The sequence below is a fragment of the Sinocyclocheilus grahami genome, unplaced genomic scaffold, assembly GCF_001515645.1.
Source record: "Sinocyclocheilus grahami isolate Dianchi unplaced genomic scaffold, SAMN03320097.WGS_v1.1 scaffold313.1, whole genome shotgun sequence".
NCBI lineage: Eukaryota > Metazoa > Chordata > Actinopteri > Cypriniformes > Cyprinidae > Sinocyclocheilus > Sinocyclocheilus grahami.
Window position 1 is genome coordinate 674,241 of NW_015505492.1, and position 24,122 is coordinate 698,362.

A 24,122-nucleotide genomic window follows, 5' to 3' on the forward strand; every position below is an offset into this window, starting at 1 on the left:
TCTTTCCCTGCTCCGTGTTTTACACGACTTGCACAGGTTCATAATTCTCAATTCTGCTGAGCATTAATTTAGCAGTGACAGAAGGGGATCCCTGGAGGAACCCAGGTGACAGCTTCATTTCAAGCCTCTTTAATGTTGTGTGGCTGCTAAGTCTCCGGCTCAATTCTCAAAAGCACCATAAAATTCCTCAAGCACAAAATATTACAGTTTTACGCAGCAGCTTTTCAATTTGTGTTTGTCATGCGAATAAGGGCTTAGCAGGCTTACGCCAACAAGTTACGTTCTACGCAGAGTATTTATTTAATTGTTGTTAATAAACGTGTCACAGGAAGCTGAAAAGAGTTTGTACTCATATTCTGGGATGGAAATCGTGACATTGTTTGACCCGAGCGATTTTTTTTTTTCTTTCATTCAGAGATTGAAAAGTTCGAAGGAGACGAGTTGAGAAAAGATGGCGAGGTGAAGAAATACTTGGATATCATCAGCAACAAAAACATCAAACTGTCGGAGCGCGTGCTGATCCCGGTGCAGCAGTATCCTAAGGTAAGACCTCAGTGCTCCATGCAACATACTAAAGGAGCAGTGACGTGCCAGTCAAATCAATGTTATAGTCATGTGAAGATCACAGAGGATCAAAAGCAATCCATCAGTTTTTATGGGATTGCTGTGCTCGTGGGTAATGACTTAATAAGTTCTGTATCTGGCAGGAGCAAACTAGATGGTGTCAGACTCTGATTTGTGCTGCACTGCAGATCTGCTGTTATTTACACCTTATATTTCTGTCCTAGCTGAAAAGACTCCTGGCTCTTTCAGAGTAACAGGCACGCCACATCTGTTTCTATCTGTTCAAACATTATTCTGCCTCATTTTGTAATCAGGAAATTATTCTTGTTTTTACCAGCTGGCCTCTCACGCATCTGTTAGGAAATTTTAGCTTCTGAGTACCAACCGAGAGAGACATAAAACCATTTTATCTAGCAACATGGTCAGTTTTGCATCATGTTATTGTCTGTTGGTTGATTGATCTTCATGAGGGGCTTCGACTTTGTAGCTCTTGTATTTGTTGTGTTGATCGCTTTTATTCACAGATAACAGCTGAAGTCTTTAAATGTGCCGTAAAAACATGTAGCGTATTTGGCACTGAGTGCTTATGTTTGATTCCTGCTGATAGTTTGATTATAGAGATTCAGAACTGACTGGTTTGATTCATCAATATAATGTTAAACAATATCCCACATCACGTTTTGGTCAGTAACAGTGATTTATTTTAGAAGAATGTTGTGATGTAAGCTAAAAACAGAGTTTTTTTTATTTCAGGTAGCTGGTTATTCATTTCAGACTACTCTGTCGCTATCACGTTTGGTGCATGCGGCACTCTTTTATTCAGCATTGTGCTGCTTTCAAATGATGCTTTGAAAATGAGTGGGAAAATGCCCATGAGCATCACACAGATGGATCCATAAAGCTACTGAGCTTCTTATATGCTCCCTCGTTTTTTACTGTTTCTGCTTTAGGAAATGAATCCCTGGAGAACTAAAATGTGCAGACTGTTTGATGGGTTTAGTAGATTTGTACTGTCGAAAAAGAGAGTACAAAGAACATGCCTTAGGTTTAGATTTTACATGCCTTGTTCGAGTTGTAACAATGGATTTTTGTTTTCCCAAATCCCCCTTTCCTCAGGATCTTGGCTGCTTTGTAGTTATGGAAATTTTATGGCAAAGTTCTCTTGGGATTTTCCTGGAACGTGAGAAATATCTGTCTAATGTCATCGGATTGATTAATGTTAAGTGTAGATTATGTAATTTTCCGAGATTCTATTTACATATCGTTTTTGGTACGAGGGTAAGAGGGTGTATTTCCCGCCCAATATACGCATAACAAAATGTGTTTTTTTTGAAGAGTTATATTTTTCAGGTGCAAGAAATAGTTTTGCTGCAAAACATGACTGCACAAAATAGAGTCAATGTTTGCAAGTTATTTTAGCATCTCAGGTTATTATTGATTTGAGACAAGACGAATGATTTGTAGAGTCTTATGAAGAGCTATGGAAATCCTGGCTTTTCTTTCTGTAACTGCAGGCTGAAGCAGGTTTAAGGGTGAAGAGATCGGGTGAGAGAGGATAAAAAAACCTAACGATGCACAATATATTGCTACCATATTGATTATGATCATCGGTATTGTTTGAAATGTCTGTATTTGACTTTTCACACTCAGTTCTCATGATTAAAATTTTAGATTACCTCTGCAGTCATTTAACTCAAAGTAAATCATTAATAATTTAAAATGCTTATTTTTAAATGTAATCTGCAAATTAATTAGACTTAAAATTGTGTCAGTGCATTAGTGAAAATAAGTCCTGCTAAGAAAACATTTAAGAGGTATCCATGCTATATTCTTTTGCTTGTCATGGCACTTGATATAGAGCTTAAATGTTTTGCTGCATTTACGAGCCATTTCTCTTGTAGGGCCAAGCCAAAAATAAAAATAAAAAAATAAAAAGGTTAGTTTAATGCTTAGAAACGACTAAACCTTAACATCAGTAGATCAATGAACTTGTGGACCATAACAGATAATAGCTTACAGAGTCTAGACTTTATGTTATGTTCTCTGTCACAAATCCCCAGGATTTATCTATGTGCGGTTAATTAATCCGTGTGTGACGACAGCGCTGTCTCAGAGTTTTGTCTAATCATGCTTGATGAGACTGTCTCCAAGGAAGAGCATCTCGGCTGAAGCTCAGAATAACTGAGCTGGAGTCGGTCTTGGTTTCTTTGATCCTCTCATTAAATTAGGCTAACTTTAGTTTATGTATTTGCATAATGAAGAATAGGCCTTTGTGGACCTTGAAAGGCAGTTTGTTATGTATCTTTAGACTATTTGTTCTAATGTATATATTGACCTTGACATGAATTCCTTGTTCTGAATCTTTATTCATCTGCATTGTTTCAGACTGAGACTTTTAATGCGTTACCCCATTGCTTAGAATATATTTGTTTTTCCTGACAAGATATTAATTGCACATCACTGCTGTGTTATAATGCATGTGTTCAATATACATTCATGGTATGTTTATTTTTTCTCCAGATTATTGCAGAGCACTTTCTTTATTTGAAATGAAATATGAAATGAAAAATGTAATGCACTGATAGCAGGTATTGTTTAAATTATTTTATTCATTGAATATTAAGTTCAATGGCACCTCTGTGCTGAATTGGCAAGGTTACAGAAGACGGGGAAAAACGTCTCGAGGTTACGTATGTAACCATGGTTCCCCGAAGGGAACGAGACGCTGCGTCGAATACTTTGGGAACGCCCTCGGCGAGACACCATACTGAAGCCTGTGTGAAATCAGTCCAATAGCGAAGCGAGACGTCACGAGCGGGGTGACGTAAGCAGTCAGGAAGCATAAAGGCACATCCGGCCAGCTCGCATGTTAGCTTCTGCGGAAGAGAGCGCCTGCAGGGATGCAGGGAGTATGACAGGGAGACGCAGCGTCTCGTTCCCTTCGGGTAACCATGGTTACATACGTAACCTCGAGACGTTCCCCTTCAGGAACTCGAGCTGCATCGAACGCTTTGGGAACGAGAATACCCACTGCACCATACGAGCAAGTCGCTGTCTGGTGTGTATCTGGCGAGCACATCAAGATGAAAGGACTTGGGACCCTGGAGTAGACGCCAGGTCGAGACTGTAAAACCGAATGAATGTGTGCGGGGAGGACCAGCCTGCCGCAGCACAAACATCCTGAAGGGCCACGCCCACTGACAAGGCCTTGGAGGCCACCATACCCCTGGTCGAGTGCGCTCTGACCCCCATGGGTGACTGGAGGCCAGAGGACTCGTAGGCCAGTCTGATGGCCTCGACCACCCACCGACTCATAGTTTGCTCGGTCGCTGGAACTCCTTTCTTAGCTGAACCAAAGCAAACAAATAACTGATCTGCTTCACCCCACTGTGCAGCTTGGTGAACGTAGGTGTCTCGCACTGGACACAGCAGATTGAGTCTCTCCTGGCCTGCTTCCTGGAAGGGAGGAGGACAAAAGGCCTGAAGTACAATGGGACCTGGCGACGAGGTGGGCACCTTAGGGACATACCCGTGTTTCGGGTAAAGGAACGCCCTAACCATGCCCGGGGCAAACTCCAGGCCTGACACTGCAAGAGCCTGGAGGTCCCCTATCCTCTTCAGCGAGGATATAGCGAGCAAGAAGATAGACTTAAGCGTGAGGAGCTTATCTGAAGTGTCTTCGATGGGTTCAAAGGGAGCTTTGCACAGAGCCTCCAGAACCACTGCCAGATCCCATGAGGGCACCTTAGTGCACTGTACTGGCCTCAGCCTCTGGGCGCCACAGAGGAAACGTGTAACTAACGGGTGTCTTCCCACTGACTGACCACCCTGAAGGGTGTGGTAAGCAGCTATGGCCGCCACATAAACCTTCAAAGTGGAGGGGGATAACCCTGTGGAGAATCGCTCCTGCAGAAACTCCAGAACTGAACCAACTGGTCAGTTGACTGGGTCTTGCAGTCGCTGTCTGCACCAAGAGGTGAAAAGTTTCCACTTCAAGGCGTACAGTTTCCTTGTGGCGGGAGCTCTGGACTGGAGTATGGTCTCAACAACCTCAGTTGAGAGACCAGATGCTATGAGCTGTGCCCCCTCAGGGGCCATGCCCACAACTTTCCATAACTCCGGGCGGGGGTGAAGAATGGTGCCCCCTGCCTGAGAGAGGAGATCCCTCCTGATCGGAATCTCCTGTGGAGAGCCATCGAGGAGGGACACCAGGTCCGAGAACCATACTCGGGCTGGCCAGAACGGGGCTACTAGCAAAAGACGGACCCCGTCCCGGCGAACTCTCTCCAGAACTCCCGGGAGCAGAGCAATCGGGGGAAATGCGTACAGACGATGCCTCGGCCACATGACTTGAAACGCCGTCCGCTCGCCACATTCTTTTTTGATTTTGGCATTGTTTTTCTCGCTTAACTTTCTTTTACTGACTGAGTGCTTTGCATACATTCACACACACACCACAGATGCGCTCGCTGAAGAGCAAAAGCTAACAGGCGCGCTGGCCGGATGTGCCTTTATGCTTCCTGACTGCTTACGTCACCCCGCTCGTGACGTCTCGCTTCGCTATTGGACTGATTTCACACAGGCTTCAGTACGGTGTCTCGCCGAGGGCGTTCCCAAAGCGTTCGACGCAGCTCGAGTTCCTGAAGGGGAACTTTATTATTTTTTAAGAATGCTGTTTCTTTTCTATGTTTTTGAGTTGCAGCCTATTAGTGTCCACAATCTTCTTTATGAGCTTATGAATTTATGACACAAATCAGAGGCATCAGAACAACTTATACAACTTGGCTTTATCATGGTTATTTATTTATTTAGCATGATTTTACACCTACTGATTAAAACATACCACATTAAGTATGGTAAACCAGGGACAATTTTCCTTTATAAATCACAGACCACTAACGTCTCTTCTAGTATACAGAATGTTGGCTAAATATATGAAAATAACAAAACTTACAGTGCCATTAACAGACTTCTAATGGAAAAATAAAAACTAGATAATATAGCAATTTAATTTAATACAAAAAGTGTGTGTGTACCTGGTATTCCCTACATTATGAGGACCACATGTCTCCACAAAAAATGGAAACTAATATGAGAGTGTATGCACGTTTATGTGGTTTATGAGGAGGACACAATTTTATATAATGGCATGGATATGACATAGGTATTACAATGTGAAGGTGATTTATATACCCCATAATTCAAAAGGCTTAAAAAACATACTAAATGGTGTTTTGTTTTTTTTTATCTAAAAATGCACAAAGTTTTCCGTAAGGGGTAGATTTAGATGTAGGGTTGGTTTAGAGCGATAGAAAATACAGAGTTTGTACAGTGTAAAAACCATTACGCCTATGGAGAGTCCCTGTAAACCATAAAAACTGACGTGTGTGTGTGTGTGTGTGTGTGTGTGTGTGCGCGCACACATAAAAGGGCTTCAGAACACATAGGAACTCTATAGGAAACCTGGTATAACAAAGAAAAAGTTCTTCACAATATATATATATATATATATAATGTTGTGCAAAAACACACAAAATAACGTTTAATTTTAAAATTGATTCTCCTGACACAAAGCATTCTGGGAATTAGAAATTTGCTGCAACTCATTTAGTTTAAGTTCAGCTTAATACAAAACAATTGTTTAGTTCATGTAACTTTTTCTAGTAAGTACAGTGAACTTTCTGTAATGTTTAAGTGAAATTAACTAATTTCATTGTTCAGTTTTACAGTGTATGTAAAACACTTTTTTCTCAGTTAGAGAGAGAACTTTACTGAGCATATTCTGAATAAGTGTCATCCCACATCATTGAGAACATTTAGTTTGTTAAATTGCTCCCGGTCTCCCCTACATCTTGTTGGGAATCCAGTTTCTGCTACTGCATTGAAAAACTCAGCAAATATGCTTAGTTGATGTGTTTTGGACGGTGTCCACCAAATGTTGAATCACCAGATATTTTTATCCTGGCTCGTATTACCTCTGTAACTGTTCTATACACAGATTTGTATGTATTTCATTGTGACATCACAAAACTGCACACTGTTTTCATTTTTTCATCAGTGTCTTTTATCTGTATGCAAATAAAGTGTTTGATTTACCATAACTTGCAGAGAAGCTCAGTCAGTGGTTTGCAATGAAATAAAGTCCCTGCTGACACAGACCTCAGATACCTGTGAGAACTGATAGAAATCAGGAGAGCGTCACACACATATAGACCAAAAGGAAGGCCAAGAGATGAATGGGGTACCTGCATCAGTAAAGTCAAAGACACGGTCGCCATGGAAATCACTGTATTTAGATTTAAGAGATGGATTTGGGCAATCTATCAAAGGGCGTTTCTGCACACCTGAGCATTGCTGCAAATTTGTTTTATGATAGTCTGCGGGGTTTTTCTCATAGGGGATGGTGTTATTTTGATCAACAAAAGGGGTAACTGGGACATGTGTGTAAACATTTGGGACGTCTTGCTTTACACTGTAGTGTAATTCATTGTGTTTGCACGGGTTTACAAAGTAGCCAGACCGCCTTGGTGTCTGATTTGTCAGAGGATTCTAATTAAGACTCAGCAAATGTCCTATGGGTACATCTGTTTGTGCAGAGACTCATTAGAGGCGTAGTAGACGCTAAGCTTGTTTTGGTGCAGTGTACACTGATGAATCAAAATGGTGCGGAGTATATGCTATCATTCACCTGATTCCATTGGGCTGAACATCAAATTGACAAACACATGTCCAGTAGCACATGCTAGTGCTGCAAAAAAACCTTGCATCATCAGCACCTGGATCGAGGCAGTAGCTGCATCGCCCATATTTTCAGCCCATTTTCTGACTGTTATGCTGCACTATTTCAAACCCATGTCAAGTCATGATATAAAGAATTCCTTGAAGGTAGAAATGTGGTTAGCATGGCTGAATGGAACAATACTGCAAACATTTTGATCAAATGTAAATAGTATCTATTTCTATCTATCTATCTATCTATCTATCTAATAGTATCTATAGTGTCTATATCTACCCCCTCCCCCCATCTACCTGGTGCACTTTGAGAGTTCAAAATGAAGAGCTCCAACACCAGTTCAGAGAGCAAACTAAACAAAGAAAAAAGCTGGAGAAGTAACTTTTGCTTGAAATTTGATTGTTGTGATATAGTGTCTCAGTCTAAATTATATTCACACCGATGAATTTGGAAGTTAAACAAATTAGAATATAATAATATTAATAATTTATATTATTATTCCAATGACAGTAATAACCATTTATTGTAAAACAATTGCACTGTAAAATATTTGAAAATGAGTTTTTAACAGGTATATTATTTTACAGTAGGGAAATAATTACAATACTTTAGTCCTAATTTCTACACTTGCAAGCAGGGCCTAAAAACTACTTTTTGCCACATCTGCCAATGGCTGGTGACTTGAGAAAATTTGCCAGCTATAATTTTTTTTCCTGGCCATGAAATGATTTTTGCAAAAACAGGCAATTGCTACTACTGCTACAACAATTAAACTACAATTGCTACTGCTACTACAACAAAAAAAGCCATTTAAAATTAGAGCCAACCACTGCATTTTAATCATGATACAAAGAAAGGTGCCACACACATGTAGCATGAGCAGTTTTTAATTTAAATTTGACTGTATCATTTCAACATTTGAGGCAAAAACAGAATTATCTGACTTTATCTTGTGAAATGATCCTAAAACGAAACAAAAACGACAGACAGGCTGAATGAGAACGCAAACTCACTCTCTCTGACAGCAGGTGGCCCTTATGGAACAGCAGTAATATAGCGTTTCCTTGGTTTAAAATGCATTATACGGAGGTAATAGGGGGAAAATGCCATCGAAAATTTTCTGAAGTCAGTCAGTTCCCTTCAGAAATACATTCATATAAACATGTCATAATGAGAAGTATAAATATAATACATAGGTATTCTAGGTAATGAATGGGAAACACTGATATTTATACACACACACACACACACACACACACTGTATGTATATACTGTGTATATATAGTATATACAGGCATATTGCATATTTAGCATATAATACCTGTTAATATTGATAGATATAATAACATCTAATTTAGCATATATAATGATAATAATTATTAAATAACTGTTGTTATTATTAATATTGTTATTATTATGTGTATGCTAAATTAGATATGACTTAATGTTAAAAGATTTAAAAGGTTTCAAGGCTTTAACATTATAATTTTACATTATTGTCATTGCTAAATTGCTTCTCATTTAAAGTGTTGTAAAGAAAGTCAGGCATGCAAGGAATGAAAGCAAGGGAACATATTTTTTAAGCATCTGACAGCAAGAATTATACTTGTTTAGCCAAAAGATCTTGAAGATATTCATAAAACCATTGTAGTGTAGCATTGAGAATTCACAATGCTGTTTTATTGCAGTAGTAAACACCCAGCTTTAGCTAAACCTTTCATTAAAAACCAGCAACAAGAAAAGACGCAAACAGATCTACCACAAGGTTTACCTTTATAGTTCTGAAAACATAACTAATCCGTTGAATAGTATGCCGGTGGTTGTTGTCCCCATAGATTGTGGCTTATCTGTCTCCAGTTATATGACCTTTACATGGAGGTGTAGGCAAGCTCTGCACACAAAGATAATCCAATTGTTGTCTTGTTAAAGAATTCCCTAGTCCCAAAGGCCGACCAACCTTGTCAAAGGTGTTTAACATAGATAAGCTGCTGAACAGATTCAGAATCGAACAGTACACAGTAGGGAAAAATAAAAAGAACAAATCAACAATAGTGAGGAATTTGTATCTTCTTAATGAATTAAAAGCCTGCTGAGGCACCTTTTATTTGTTTTGAGGAAGGTTATTTATATAATTGCACACATGAGCTCAGATAATGTGTGTGTGTGTGTTTTTTTTTTTTGTGGTGCACAGTTGTTGGTTCAAGATTTGGAGAGACGGAAAGTCATGGAAAGAAACACTGAGCCTATGGGAATATGGCTTCTTTCCTAATCGGTTTATAAGGCTTATCCCAGTATGTTTCAAATGACCAGCACCCCATGGGATAACACACTCACTAAGCAGCCAGCAGAAAGGCATTCATTTGTGATGCTGCTGCCATAGTCTTTAGCAAACAAATATTTTTGCACTTGGAAAACTTGTAAATGTGTGCCTTTCCAGCTTTTTGACCTTTCCAGGACAGCATTTCGTTTTAAGAGCAGACACCAAAGTGACATGGGAAATGTAGTCTGGGGAAGAGAGTGGATGCCTCTCATCTGTATGGGTAGCAGTCTTTTGACCTGTCAGCCTCCTGACTCTGAGATGGTCTTAATGCACTGTTTGTTTACCCTGCATCTGTGCTGTCAGCCCCAGAGTGTCAGAGCTCAATATGGGTTCTGTAATGCAGGGGATCCATCATCAACTTTTCCTCAGGCTGTTACCTTTTCTAGAGCTGCACTGAACACAGTGTTCAGAATGTTGGAACATGCGTTTTTAGTCTGATATCATACATGCTTGTTGTGCGTTCTATTTATGTGCATCTTATTTTCTCATTTCACGCATTTTGACAATAAATATGCTTAATATTAATATAACAACAACAATAATAACATTATTATTATATTGCTAATATTTTTTACAAGTAATATTTATAATTATTATAGTATTATTATTATTATTATTAGATCTATTAATGTTAAGAGAGGTCTGTTAATGTCAATGTTGAGAGATGTTAAAGGTTTCAAGACTTTAACATTACAATTTTACTTTAAAGTCATTCTACATTGCTCATAATTTATTAATAATTATTCTCGTTGTAGTATTGTTGCTGCCGCCGCCGCCATGTTGTGAAGGCGCTGTGTTTCATTGTGAACGCGAAACTACTTTGTTTGGTCTTCCAAAAGAGGACGATATCGCTTCGTCAAGCCTGGAGCTGATCTGTGCTGGTCACTGAGGAAAAACATAAACTTTGTGCTATCAATTGCCGGATCAGCTTTCACCGTGGACGAAGCAGAGTCCAGCCCGGGGTCATCACATGTGGTTGCCGCAAGCCTTTTATGTTTATGCGGCGCAATACGCAACGCAAAGCGTAAAAACACAGTATAAGTCATTACAATCAGTAATTATGTCCCCACTGGATGCAACAAATGCCTCGTTTGTAATGGGTTTTATTGGTTTTGTCTTGTCTCGCCGGACACATGGAAACCATAGACTATGATGGAAGCACAGTATGGTAAGGGGCGTAACATTTCTGTCACACGCTTGAGGTACTCGGCCAATCACAATGCACTGGATAGCTGGCCAATCAGAGCACACTTCGCTTTCCAGACCGATGAGCTTTGTAAAAATCGACGCGTTTCAGAAAGGCGGGGCATAGAGGAGAAAAAATCATGTACATTATGTGGAAAATAATGTGTTTTATGAACCTTAAACCGCATAAACACATTGCATTACACTAAATACACAAAATAATGTTCTTTTTAGCAACATCATATGACCCCTTTAATATATTTATTATAAATATTCAAATATACTTTTTATTAGTCATGATTCGAACGCCCTTTGACTTATTTTGATGTTAAAGCTAATAATATAAGTTGAATATTGGCCAGTATCAAAGCTCTCCCTCTTTCTCATAGCTCATTAGCCTCCACTAACAGCCAGCACTGGCTCTTTGACTCCCGCCTCTATTTAACACCATAGTGCGCTGCCACTGTTTAAACCATTCTCTGCTAATGCCCATGTCCATTGACTGCGGCAAGTCATTTCTCCTGGCCATTATTACATCTCTCCCAGTCCTAGTCCCCAGCAATAATCCTGCTATCAGTCAGTGCTAGACCTCGCTAGCAGCACAGCTGGCTACACTGGCAGTAGATATCTAACCCCATCTGCGGATCTTATCTGGTTTCACAGCTTATGGCAAGGGTGCTATATTTCAACCTCCAACTCAAACAGAGGCAAACTAACTAACTGCACTAATGGTTATGTTAAGTGTTTCCTTTGCCAACTTTGGCTGGCAGCACATTCTGTTGTGAAGCCTGAGGAGTTTTGTGCCATTTTTGCTGAAACAGCCTTGAGGATATTTAGAAGTTTATTGGCCCTAGACATCATAGTAATTTATACAGCATAAGATGCAGACTGTAGCTGTTGTAGCTATTTCTGCAGAGTCTATAATTACAGGTTTAATTGGCACAGTCTGAAGCCCAAATCCGTAAATAACACAAGTTAGCATGTGTATCTCTTTAGCTTAATGTGTAGATCATATTCAGTCATTGTATATTGGCAGCAGATAGAAATTGTGCCTGTGTCCTTCAAGATCTCCTGTTCCAATTTTTTGATGCTGTGATAAGATTCACCAAAAATAGATTAGTATATTGCTCTTTCATGATAGATAAGAATATGCACCTTCAGAATGGAAACAAAATAGATAAGTATAGAGGAGCAATTTGCATCAAGTCTTTTGAGATTGGGACAGCAGAAGAGGTATTCTAGAACAGCACTCTTAATGCACCACAAAATTAAATTCAGAATTAAGTACACAATGCATTAGAGACAGATTTTAAACTCTTAAGACTCTTTCTGAGGAAGTTTAAATTAACAAGTAAAGCTGGTCTTAGTGCAGGGATTCTCAACCATATTTGGTCTGTGACCCATTTTTAAATGCCAAAATTCTTGAAACTCCACATCAAAGAATTACATTAGACACTTGATGATCTCAAAGATATAATTCCTGACAAAAAAGGAGGTCTATGATACCTGGAGAAAGTTATGTATTGGCATTTACATTCATATCTGTGGTAACTAGAGCTGGGAGGCAAACAATATTGTATCAAGATTGCAATAAAATTTATGAATGAATGAATGAAGGATTTTATATAGCGCTTTATTGTGTATTGCTGTGCACCCAAAGCGTCTTACAATCAAATGAGGGGATATCTCCTCATCCACCACCAGTGTTTTTCTCAAATGAAACAGTGTAAAGCTGGTGAAGTGACTTTCAGAGCAGCTCTGGAGATGAAGTTCATGTGTTCATGTTCTTATATATTAAGACAGCAGTCACTGTGAGTGATATGTTTATACCGATGATAAGTTTTAAACATTTTTACTCAATATCGATTTATCACATAAATGTGATAGAGCCAATCAGTGCATGACACTAACAAGTCTGCACTCACAGTGTTTTTACTGTTTGCTGTCTCAATATATAAGAACATGAACACATGAACTTCATCTCCAGAGCTGCTCTGAGAGTCACTTCACCAGCTTTACACTGTTTCATTTGAGAAAATACTACCGTCAAATACACACTGAATATCAAAGATTTGCCAAAACAAAAGTTTGGTTTAACTTAAAGAAATGATGACAGAAACATATTACTAATGTATACAAAATTGTACTTCTCAAAGTAATAATAATAATAATTTTTAAGAAATTTGAGATTGGGACAGCAGAAGAGGTATTCTAGAACAGCACTCTTAATGCACCACAAAATTAAATTCAGAATTAAGTACACAATGCATTAGAGACTTTAAACTCTTAAGACTCTTTCTGAGGAAGTTTAAATTAACAAGTAAAGCTGGTCTTAGTGCAGGGATTCTCAACCATATTTGGTCTGTGACCCATTTTTAAATGCCAAAATTCTTGAAACTCCACATCAAAGAATTACATTAGACACTTGATGATCTCAAAGATATAATTCCTGACAAAAAAGGAGGTCTATGATACCTGGAGAAAGTTATGTATTGGCATTTACATTCATATCTGTGGTAACTAGAGCTGGGAGGCAAACAATATTGTATCAAGATTGCAATAAAATTTATGAATGAATGAATGAAGGATTTTATATAGCGCTTTATTGTGTATTGCTGTGCACCCAAAGCGTCTTACAATCAAATGAGGGGATATCTCCTCATCCACCACCAGTGTTTTTCTCAAATGAAACAGTGTAAAGCTGGTGAAGTGACTTTCAGAGCAGCTCTGGAGATGAAGTTCATGTGTTCATGTTCTTATATATTAAGACAGCAGTCACTGTGAGTGATATGTTTATACCGATGATAAGTTTTAAACATTTTTACTCAATATCGATTTATCACATAAATGTGATAGAGCCAATCAGTGCATGACACTAACAAGTCTGCACTCACAGTGTTTTTACTGTTTGCTGTCTCAATATATAAGAACATGAACACATGAACTTCATCTCCAGAGCTGCTCTGAGAGTCACTTCACCAGCTTTACACTGTTTCATTTGAGAAAATACTACCGTCAAATACACACTGAATATCAAAGATTTGCCAAAACAAAAGTTTGGTTTAACTTAAAGAAATGATGACAGAAACATATTACTAATGTATACAAAATTGTACTTCTCAAAGTAATAATAATAATAATTTTTAAGAAATATCATACAACTAAGATATTTTTCATCCATGTTTTAATTTATGCAGTTTTGCTGTGCAGCATCTTCACATTCTAAATAAATATTTTGTTAGAGTACACGGTTATGTTTGCATGGCCCTCAATGGATAAAGATGATTTTTGTCTCCAGATTGTTTAGTTATAGCATATTGGACGAATCAACAAAAATGTCTCCAATAGGATGACTGTCAGTATGTGATGATAGTTAAATGTGTCTGGTGATTGTGCCAATATGAAACTGATCAAGAGCTTAGTGGTCTGAGTGGCTTGAATGACTTCTGAAAAGATTTTGACAGAGAAATCAATGTAATGCACATGAGAGAGCGCCGAGCGCAGGTGAAAGTCCCTGTCAAAGGGACTCATGTGTGAAAAGTCATTTGTTCAGCCAGCCACACACACACTCTGAAGTCACTGCAGGCTCCAAAAATATGTGATTCTGCATGACAGCACACTGAATAGCCATCCAAGCTTTTTCAGTTATCAATAAACACAACAGCGAATGCTTTTCCTGGATTTTGGCAGTGTTTTCTGACGTACACACTGATCCAGGCTCCAGAAGTGAGAGTTCGTGATCTAGTCTCCATCACAACAACACACTATGCGCTCTTTCTTAGAAGTCCCATTTGCTCATAATAAGCCGATGCGGTTTGACACTTATGCCTCCGGTTGTCAGGTTTATCATCCTCAGCCTGTCAGTGCTGCATAATGCCCATCATTCTGCAGCCTGCCTCTGCCGGGGACTGCGAGGGACAGCTTGCATCGCTTCAAACCTCATCCAGCACTGAACTGTGCCCCCTAATAAAGCCTAAATTGCCCACCGTGGAGCAGGAGAGTGGCTCCAGACATTCATTAGCTTAATGAAAACAGGCCACTCCACTGCAGCCGCCCAGTGAGCATCTTCACACTGTAGCTGAGGCAACCATCTGCTCCAAGGCACCCAGCCAGCTGCAGAGTATTCCTGTCATACACACCCCATCAGAGGGGATGCAAACGGCACACTTCCAGCTCACCCGCTCCGCGAGAGTTGGTCATGCCGCTTTGGCGCAGTGCTGCAGTGTTGCTAAATATACTGCCCTACCCACACCTCACCCTTTCACCTGAAACTGTTTGCATTTGCTTTGTGACTCTGGCCAAATTCGGTGACGGTTCTTCTGCGTTTCATCAGCTAGAGTTCCCTACAGCTGCATCTACAGCCTGACTGGGAAGAGCATGTGTTGAGGAGTTTCCAGCCATGTGCTAGGCAGGGTATGTCAACATGTGTTATTGCCAACTGTTTCATTCTGGCCGCCACATATCAGCTAACCTTTGCAAACATTTGAAGGACAAATTCACTTCCCTGAGTAATGTCTGGCTCATTGGGCTGGAAATATACAAATACTGTAGTAAACAGCCATATCGCTCAAATTATGCAATGTCAGATTTTACAAATGTGTTCCATACAGAATGCTTTATTTGTGTTATAGTTGAATTGCCACAATAGTGGACTAGTTATACACAACCAATGTTTATTTATTTATTTATTTGGGCCTCTTAGTCTTAAAGGGATAGCGCACCCAAAAATTAAGATATTTTTGAAGACGAATTAAGATATTTTTGATGAAATTCGAGAGCTTTCTGATCCTGCATAGACAGCAACGCAACTAACATGTTTAAGGCCCAGAAAAGTAATAAGGACATCATTAAAATAGTCCTTGTGACATCAGTGGTTCAACCTTAATTTTTATGAAGCTACGAGAACACTTTTTGTGTTCAAAGAAAACTAATATAACTTTATTCAACAATTTATTCTCTTCCATGTCAGTTTTTCATGTGCATTCACGAGAGTACCACAATGCATGCGTTTACAAGCAGTCTTCGTAAACATGCCTGAAGATTTCGACAGAGGGATTTTTTGCACAGCTTTACTTATTTGAACCAGAATATACAGACGATGAACTAAGAGAGATGGACATTCAGTTTTTCAATTCAATTCAAGTTTATTTGTATAGCACGATACAAATCGTTGCAAAGCAACTTTACAGCAAATTAAGTTTCTACAATATTTAGTGGTAGCTTATCAGTGGTGACTGTCAGTTAATGTACATATGGCAGAAATGTATGGAAAAATCAACTAAAGATGTAATCAAACAAACGATGAACACTATTATGTTGCTGGATGTTGACATCACTGAATTCAATGATGAACTGTCTTTAACTGAAAAATGAGTGTTTACTATTGTCACTTTGCATTATTGACACTATTTTCCTAATTAATGCTGTTCAGTTGCTTTGTCACAATCTGTATTGTTAAAAGCGCTATATAAATAAAGGTGACTTGACTTGACTTGACTATTAACAGCAATTATTATTTTAGTTTTGTATGTTGTTTCAGGTTTGGCATCATCTGAGGTCCTCTGAGGTCCTGTGGTGGACATCAGCACCACCACACACGTGTTGTTGCACTTTCCTGAACGTGCATTAAAGACTGACACGTTAGAGAAGAAAGTTGAATAAAGTCTTTTTTTTTTTCTTTGCACACAAAGTATTCTCGTAGGTTCTTAACATTAAGATTGAGCCACTGATGTCACATGGACTATATTATCGATGTCCTTGCATCGATAATATATTATGTAATATATTATATAATGTTCTGGGCCTTGAACATTTCAGTTGCATTGCTGTCTTTTTTTTCTGTTTGCACAGAAAATTTGTTCAAAAGTTCATTAGTTTTACAGTTCACACAGAAGATTTCTTTTAAAATTCATCCCCACTTCAACATCCACGCACACAAAGACATTTTGACCGTCTTTTTTTTTTTTGTCTTTTGCCATTAGAACTGTTTTTAAGACGTTAAGTTAAAAATTGTGAAAGTGTGTGTTTAGATGCATTATCATCATCCAAAAGGTCACTTTCTTCTGTTTTATTGTCCTGTGTAAAAAACATACTAAATGTTTTTTTAAAAGGTTTCTCAAAAACATTACATCTAAAGAGAATTTAGAGAGGCTGCTGGCTAAGCGGATTGTGGCGATACATCAGAGTCAGTGATGAACACTGAAAATGAGCAGACAGTGATGAAGTGACACTGTTATAAAGGGAATCTGATGCACCACTTCATACAAGGGCACTTTTTCTTACATTGGGCAGCATTTATTGACTGTTTAAGATTTGTTGTTATCATGGGCATTAAACAACCCTCAGCAGCCCAAATCTGATTGCAATCTGTAAGACTCAGAAATCCCTTGAAGATACACAGATGTATGATGCACAGATGTGAGTAAACCAACGGAGAGAGCGGGTGAAAAAACGGTGAAGGCCAAGTGTTCTCAGTGACCGCTGATCTGCTGTGTGACTGAAATGTTAGTTGCTGCCCCAAGGCAGTTGTTGGATAGCTCATCATCTGGGTAGTATTACTTGAATCCCCATTGGAAATGAACTCATTATGTTATGCCTCATTCAAGCATGGACTTCTGGATCATTTTGAAGATCCCTTTTGGCATTTGGTGCATGTTATAATATCTCTGAAAGCAGCAGAGCCCAACCACTGACCCCAAACATCGATTAGACACATGAGTGGCTGCAGTGCCCTGCAGAAACAGGTGTAGACTCTTACATCTTTTTTGATCGCTTCTGAAAAACTGACGACTGCCACAGATTTAATTTTGAACCCAAAAATATTTTTTTCATTCTCTCACTGTAGTTTTTGTGCATGATGAGAAAAACCAACTTACTTTTGAATGTGTTTTATTGACTGTGCGGTAACTGAGACAACTGTCTAGGAAGCAGGCAGTGTGAGAGACCAACCGTATTGCCTTTTCTCTCCTCTATTACAGTTTAATTTTGTTGGCAAACTGCTGGGGCCCAGGGGCAATTCCATGAAAAGATTACAAGAGGAAACGGGAGCAAAGATGTCCATCCTCGGCAAGGGTTCAATGAGGGATAAAGGCAAGGTAGGATGACTGGCAACAGCTTTCTTATTTATCCTCCTGTGTACTGTATACATTTAATATATTCCATAAATGCTTTGAGTATTATTATTATTACTATGATTTACATTGATTTGTCTGTAACCATATATGCCATAACTGTACCAGCATATTTTCGGATATTAAAATCTAAACTGACTGCCCATGACAAAAACAAACTACCTGCATTTGATTAGACCTGTATTAAACCATATATTGATTTTCGTCAAGGAGAAAGTATAATAATATAATAATTCTATGGAAGTTTGTTTCTGCCACGAAAGGAAAAAAAAGTGTTTTGATATGACATATAAAGTCAGAAAGTAATATATAAGTTAAAGGGTCATTATGACATACTAAGTCATAATTATGAGATTAAAAATAATTAATTATGACATAAAATGTTGACTTTTTATTTCACAATTGTGAACTTTTATCTTATTATTTCAATTTTCAAAATTCAGTTTTTATGTCATAATATGACTTAATATTCATAATTTGAAAAAACTTTTATGTTATAATTATATTGAAATATTGGCTACTAAAAATTAAAAAATGTAAATGACAATTTTTTTTGTCAATTATGACCTTTTATAACAATTTCAACTTTTTAATTATTATAACTTTTTATCTCATAATTATGATTTAGTATGTCATAATTTCAACTTTTTATCTTAAATTATGACTTCTCATAATTTTTCATTTTTATATCATAATTATGATTTACCAAACCATGATTATTATTATTTTTATGTGGAGGAAATGGGCTTCCATAAGCTTGTACATGTTATGCACACTACATTTATTCCAGAGCAGAGTGCTTTATCCCTTAAATCCTGTAAACCTTTCATTTGTGTGAGTTTAACAAGCATCACCAGTGGCTGATGACGCTGAGACTGAAGATCATTACCTGCACTATATTTTCCTAGATAAAAGAAGAACTGCTGTTTTTAGCATTTACTGATGTTGTATAAATTCTTGAAAAAATAAATATATATCGCAAACTATATCACAAATAGATAGCACTGACTCACATACTGTGTAATTTGGCTGAAAGTAGAACCTGGCAGCCTAACAGACCTATGTGTTTTTTTTTTAATTGTCAGTGTTTGTAGAATCAACAACATCTCTAGATTGTAAAGGAGCTGTTGAGACTATTTGCATTATGGTTTTTTCTCAGTGGATCTGATTTAAACAAGTGCTTTGTATTAAGTTGTGGTGAGTGTAATGTTTAGAAATGGCATTTTGTGATTCAGCCAAACAGCTGCCCTAAGAGACATGCTGGTCATTTACCTAGCCAGAGAATCGTTCCAAATGTAATATTTCTCGGTTTGCTGCTCCTGTCATCTCATAATAGGCCATCCTGATTTCCCCAGCTCAATAAAATGTTCATTTTAATGTAATATTATTGAATGTAACCCCATTGAATGAAAAACATTCATATCAAGCAAATATTAGTTTTCTTTCAGTGTAGTGTATGAAATAGAATGATGTAATAAGCAAAGTGAGGCTGTGTTTTTACCAAAGCGATTTTACCACTGTTGAAGGGTGTTGTTAGGCACAAGTGAAGCATGGAGACATGGCACATTAATAGCATTCAGTTGATGCGTGCATATTTACAACAGTCTTGAATGTTGTTTAACCAGTAACATGAAACAATCCTTTTTTTCAACAACACCATGATGAAAATTAAACTTTGTTGTCATAAGATTTCCACAAAGTCAACAGAAACGTTGTTTGTGCAATCAGCAATGCATTTACAGTTACCTGAGTAGTATGAATTATTTACACAAAAGCTGTTTGTTTTCATTTGGTCTCTGAAGAATGTTCTGAACGTGTTAGAGGAATGAAATGTAGTGCACAGTGCAAAACCCAGTGTCTTGTTCACATTCCACCTGCAATCTATTTAAGCCAGGTGCTACAGGCATGTGCGCTGTTTAGCGCTGTGCTGTGAATATTTAAACATTCTTTTCAGCGCAAAAGAAGACCTCCTTTCTATATAAATGAAGTGAATGCACCGGATCTGCCTATGGATTAATCAATGTGGTGTTGTCACTGAAATAAGATTCGTTGATCTATGACTCAAAAAAAAGAGTAATTAAATATTTTTTTTCATATGCAATATTGATCAGAAACCATATAAGATGTTGGAACAATTTGTTGCAACATGACCTGGTTGTATCCAATGGAAATAATTTTTACTAGATTTATTTTCACATCTCCTTGTATATTGTGTATACTGTATGTGGCCTTGCCTCCATTTATATATCAGCGTTGTGCAAACAGCATTGTGTACATCATGTCATGCACACAGCCCCAATTTTACCATTACCTGATTTACATAATTTGTGAAGTGAATTGCGTGCTCAAGCAATGCAGATAACATGCAAATAAAAGATGCTTTTAGGGCTATAATCCTTTCTTAATGAATTCCCTCTCAGACTTTAATTTAAGCATATATTATGCATATTGTTTTTACTAAAATCTTTCTTCGTTGCAATCATTTCACAGAACCAAACAAGACCAATATCTTGTTATTGTTTATTGTCTAGTTGTCCATGTAACCCCATTGAATGAAAAACATTCATATCAAGCAAATATTAGTTTTCTTTCAGTGTAGTGTATGAAATAGAATGATGTAATAAGCAAAGTGAGGCTGTGTTTTTACCAAAGCGATTTTACCACTGTTGAAGGGTGTTGTTAGGCACAAGTGAAGCATGGAGACATGGCACATTAATAGCATTCAGTTGATGTGTGCATATTTACAACAGTCTTGAATGTTGTTTAACCAGTAACATGAAACAATCCTTTTTTTCAACAACACCATGATGAAAATTAAACTTTGTTGTCATAAGATTTCCACAAAGTCAACAGAAACGTTGTTTGTGCAATCAGCAATGCATTTACAGTTACCTGAGTAGTATGAATTATTTACACAAAAGCTGTTTGTTTTCATTTGGTCTCTGAAGAATGTTCTGAACGTGTTAGAGGAATGAAATGTAGTGCACAGTGCAAAACCCAGTGTCTTGTTCACATTCCACCTGCAATCTATTTAAGCCAGGTGCTACAGGCATGTGCGCTGTTTAGCGCTGTGCTGTGAATATTTAAACATTCTTTTCAGCGCAAAAGAAGACCTCCTTTCTATATAAATGAAGTGAATGCACCGGATCTGCCTATGGATTAATCAATGTGGTGTTGTCACTGAAATAAGATTCGTTGATCTATGACTCAAAAAAAAGAGTAATTAAATATTTTTTTTCATATGCAATATTGATCAGAAACCATATAAGATGTTGGAACAATTTGTTGCAACATGACCTGGTTGTATCCAATGGAAATAATTTTTACTAGATTTATTTTCACATCTCCTTGTATATTGTGTATACTGTATGTGGCCTTGCCTCCATTTATATATCAGCGTTGTGCAAACAGCATTGTGTACATCATGTCATGCACACAGCCCCAATTTTACCATTACCTGATTTACATAATTTGTGAAGTGAATTGCGTGCTCAAGCAATGCAGATAACATGCAAATAAAAGATGCTTTTAGGGCTATAATCCTTTCTTAATGAATTCCCTCTCAGACTTTAATTTAAGCATATATTATGCATATTGTTTTTACTAAAATCTTTCTTCGTTGCAATCATTTCACAGAACCAAACAAGACCAATATCTTGTTATTGTTTATTGTCTAGTTGTCCAAATGAGACAGGAATATGCATTGTCTGATTCCAAATAGCCATGTGGGGAATTTCTACAAGCAGAATTCACCACAATTTCACACTGTTTTAACAATGCGGATGAACCATGGTCTGAAATCTATTTAAATTTATGGCAGAACTCAAACAAGAGCCTGTTGGATTGTTTTAAATCCCAAAGGCAATCATTAATGCAAACATATTCCATTATAAAGAGTCACCTTGAGCTGGTACAGGTTTGTTATACATATGAAATTAAGAGTCTGCCGTGCATCTTTATAGACTTGTCTGTGCCGCATCTGAAAGTCCTGCTGAGATCTTCATATAACAGACTCTCTACATCCAAGGATCAGCAAAGCAAAGAATATTGCATTTAGAATGATTCCCTAGTCAAATAAATGAACAGCTTGTGTCTAAGGGCAGCAAATTGACTGAATCAAAAAATGGCATTTCAGGATATTACAATCACCACAAAGCAAAATGTAGTGCAAATCTCAATCTGGGGATACACAGCAGAAATATTTAACTCATATCCTTAATTTTTATATGGAAGGAAAATAAATGCAGCATTTATTATGACCCATAGTGCCGTTTCCATGAGTTTCAGGAATAGATTTTTATAAGCTTTATAAGCTTTTGTTCGAATGTTTCAAATCTGAGCTCTTTAACTCCATAGGGGCGCTGGATAACTGTCAGGCTTATAAGTGTCAGATTCACTATTTGTACTTTACCGGGAATACATTTGAGGAACCCTTCATTTTGTCACATTTGAAGAGGATTCTGCTGTGCTTAGACATGCTTACTTGAGTGCCTTTTGAAATGCATCCTGGGAGACAGACCTACCTTTTTAAACAACAGAACATTTTCTTCATGGATTGTCATGAAAGGAAAGTTAAAGCTTTCAGGCTTGAAACAGAACAAATGTCATCTGACGAATGGTTTTCCAGAGGACTGTAAATGAGGCAGCAAACTTTTCACTGTCTCCTGTTTCGCCTTTTGTCTGTCCGTTTTTAAGTCAATCCAGAAACACCCACTGCGTCCATCCAACACGCATATATCTGTGTCTGCTTGCAAAATTATCACATCTTCACAATTCGTCAGTGCCTGTATACGGAGCCCACAAAATATGATTACGCCTCTCAGAAATGTTGTGAAAGCTTAAGTGTCTCCTGACCTTTCGTACATGCAAAGCATGATGGAAAAAATGCTTGGGTCACTTTGACTTGATAGAGAGATGGAATCGGTAAGTGTTTATTAAAGCTGAAGGGGCTACAAGGGCCCGCATCAGTGATCAGACATCTGTGAATGGCCCCTACATCAAAGCCCTCCCGTCTCTATGAAGAAGCCACAGCCGAATGGCAATCAACATTAGACAGAAATGTTGGCTACCGCAATTACAAGTTTTGTGAAGTTTTAAGTTTTTTGAAGAGCCACAGAACACCTTCAGTAATCAGAGAGAATTGAGAAACCGAATATTTCTGTGAAATATCACCCTTTTCTGCTCTTCCGATGGCAGAATTTAATCAGAAAGGTGACAGTGTCAATTTATTTCTGACAAAAAGCCCTCGGGCAGATTTAAGCATAATGATTTGCAGTATCTACGTACCCATTATCTGTGTTACAGAGTAAGGGTGGTGATAGGTACCATTGTTCACAATTTTCCTATGCCGTTATGAGAATTATTATTAAATGTGAGCTAAAAAAAGTAATCTTTATGACATTTTGTCACAATACATTCAAAGAACATCATCACCTCAAAAAGAGCTTCTTTCTTAAAGGGATAGCTCACCTAAAAATTATTATTCGGTCACCTTCATGTCGCACATGTATGACTTTCCTTTCTATGTGGGACAAAAAGATAATTTGAAAAATGTCCCACGTGAGGGTGAGTAAATGATGACAGAACTGAACTATCCCTTTAATGCCTTTCCAGTTCACTCTCAGTTCAAAATATGCATAATGTGGATTGGAGGTGGTGGAAAAAAGTACTTTTTATTTAATTCATTAATGGCATGATTAATTCTTCACGCAGAAGTCCTGACTTGATATTTTTCCATCTCTAGGAGGAAGAGCTGAGGAAAAGTGGAGAGGCGAAACACGCCCATTTGAGCAACGATCTTCATGTTTTAATTGAAGTTTTCGCACCACCTGGAGAAGCCTATTCCCGCATGAGCCATGCCCTGGAGGAGATTAAGAAATTCCTTGTTCCAGTAAGTTCATACAGTTGGATTCCTTGAGAGGGATGGTGAGCTGGAAGCCAAGATGAGATGAGTGCACCAACCAATACTGAACTCTAGTGCTCTCCTGCATGCATAAACTTGTTCATGTTTATTGCATAGAAAAAACAGATTATAGAGTTATGCATATGATTAAATATATACATTGGAGATCTGCCTTGCTGGAATTGGCTAGAAACCGAGAGAATGCTGCTAGTTTCTGATTATGTATTTTGCAAATCCACATTAATTTAACCCTAGGTTATGATTCTGAATTTTCTTTAAAAAAAAAAA

General features: G+C 37.9%; 1 long non-coding RNA gene across 1 annotated transcript; it reads left to right on the forward strand.

Annotated features, from left to right (window-relative positions):
• The first annotated feature begins 419 nt into the window (after window positions 1–419).
• Window positions 420–23,817, forward strand: LOC107601839 (uncharacterized). Its single transcript, XR_001610976.1, has 3 exons — window positions 420–543; window positions 17,780–17,896; window positions 23,676–23,817. It is a non-coding gene; the product is annotated as an uncharacterized lncRNA (long non-coding RNA).
• Window positions 23,818–24,122: the final 305 nt, after the last annotated feature.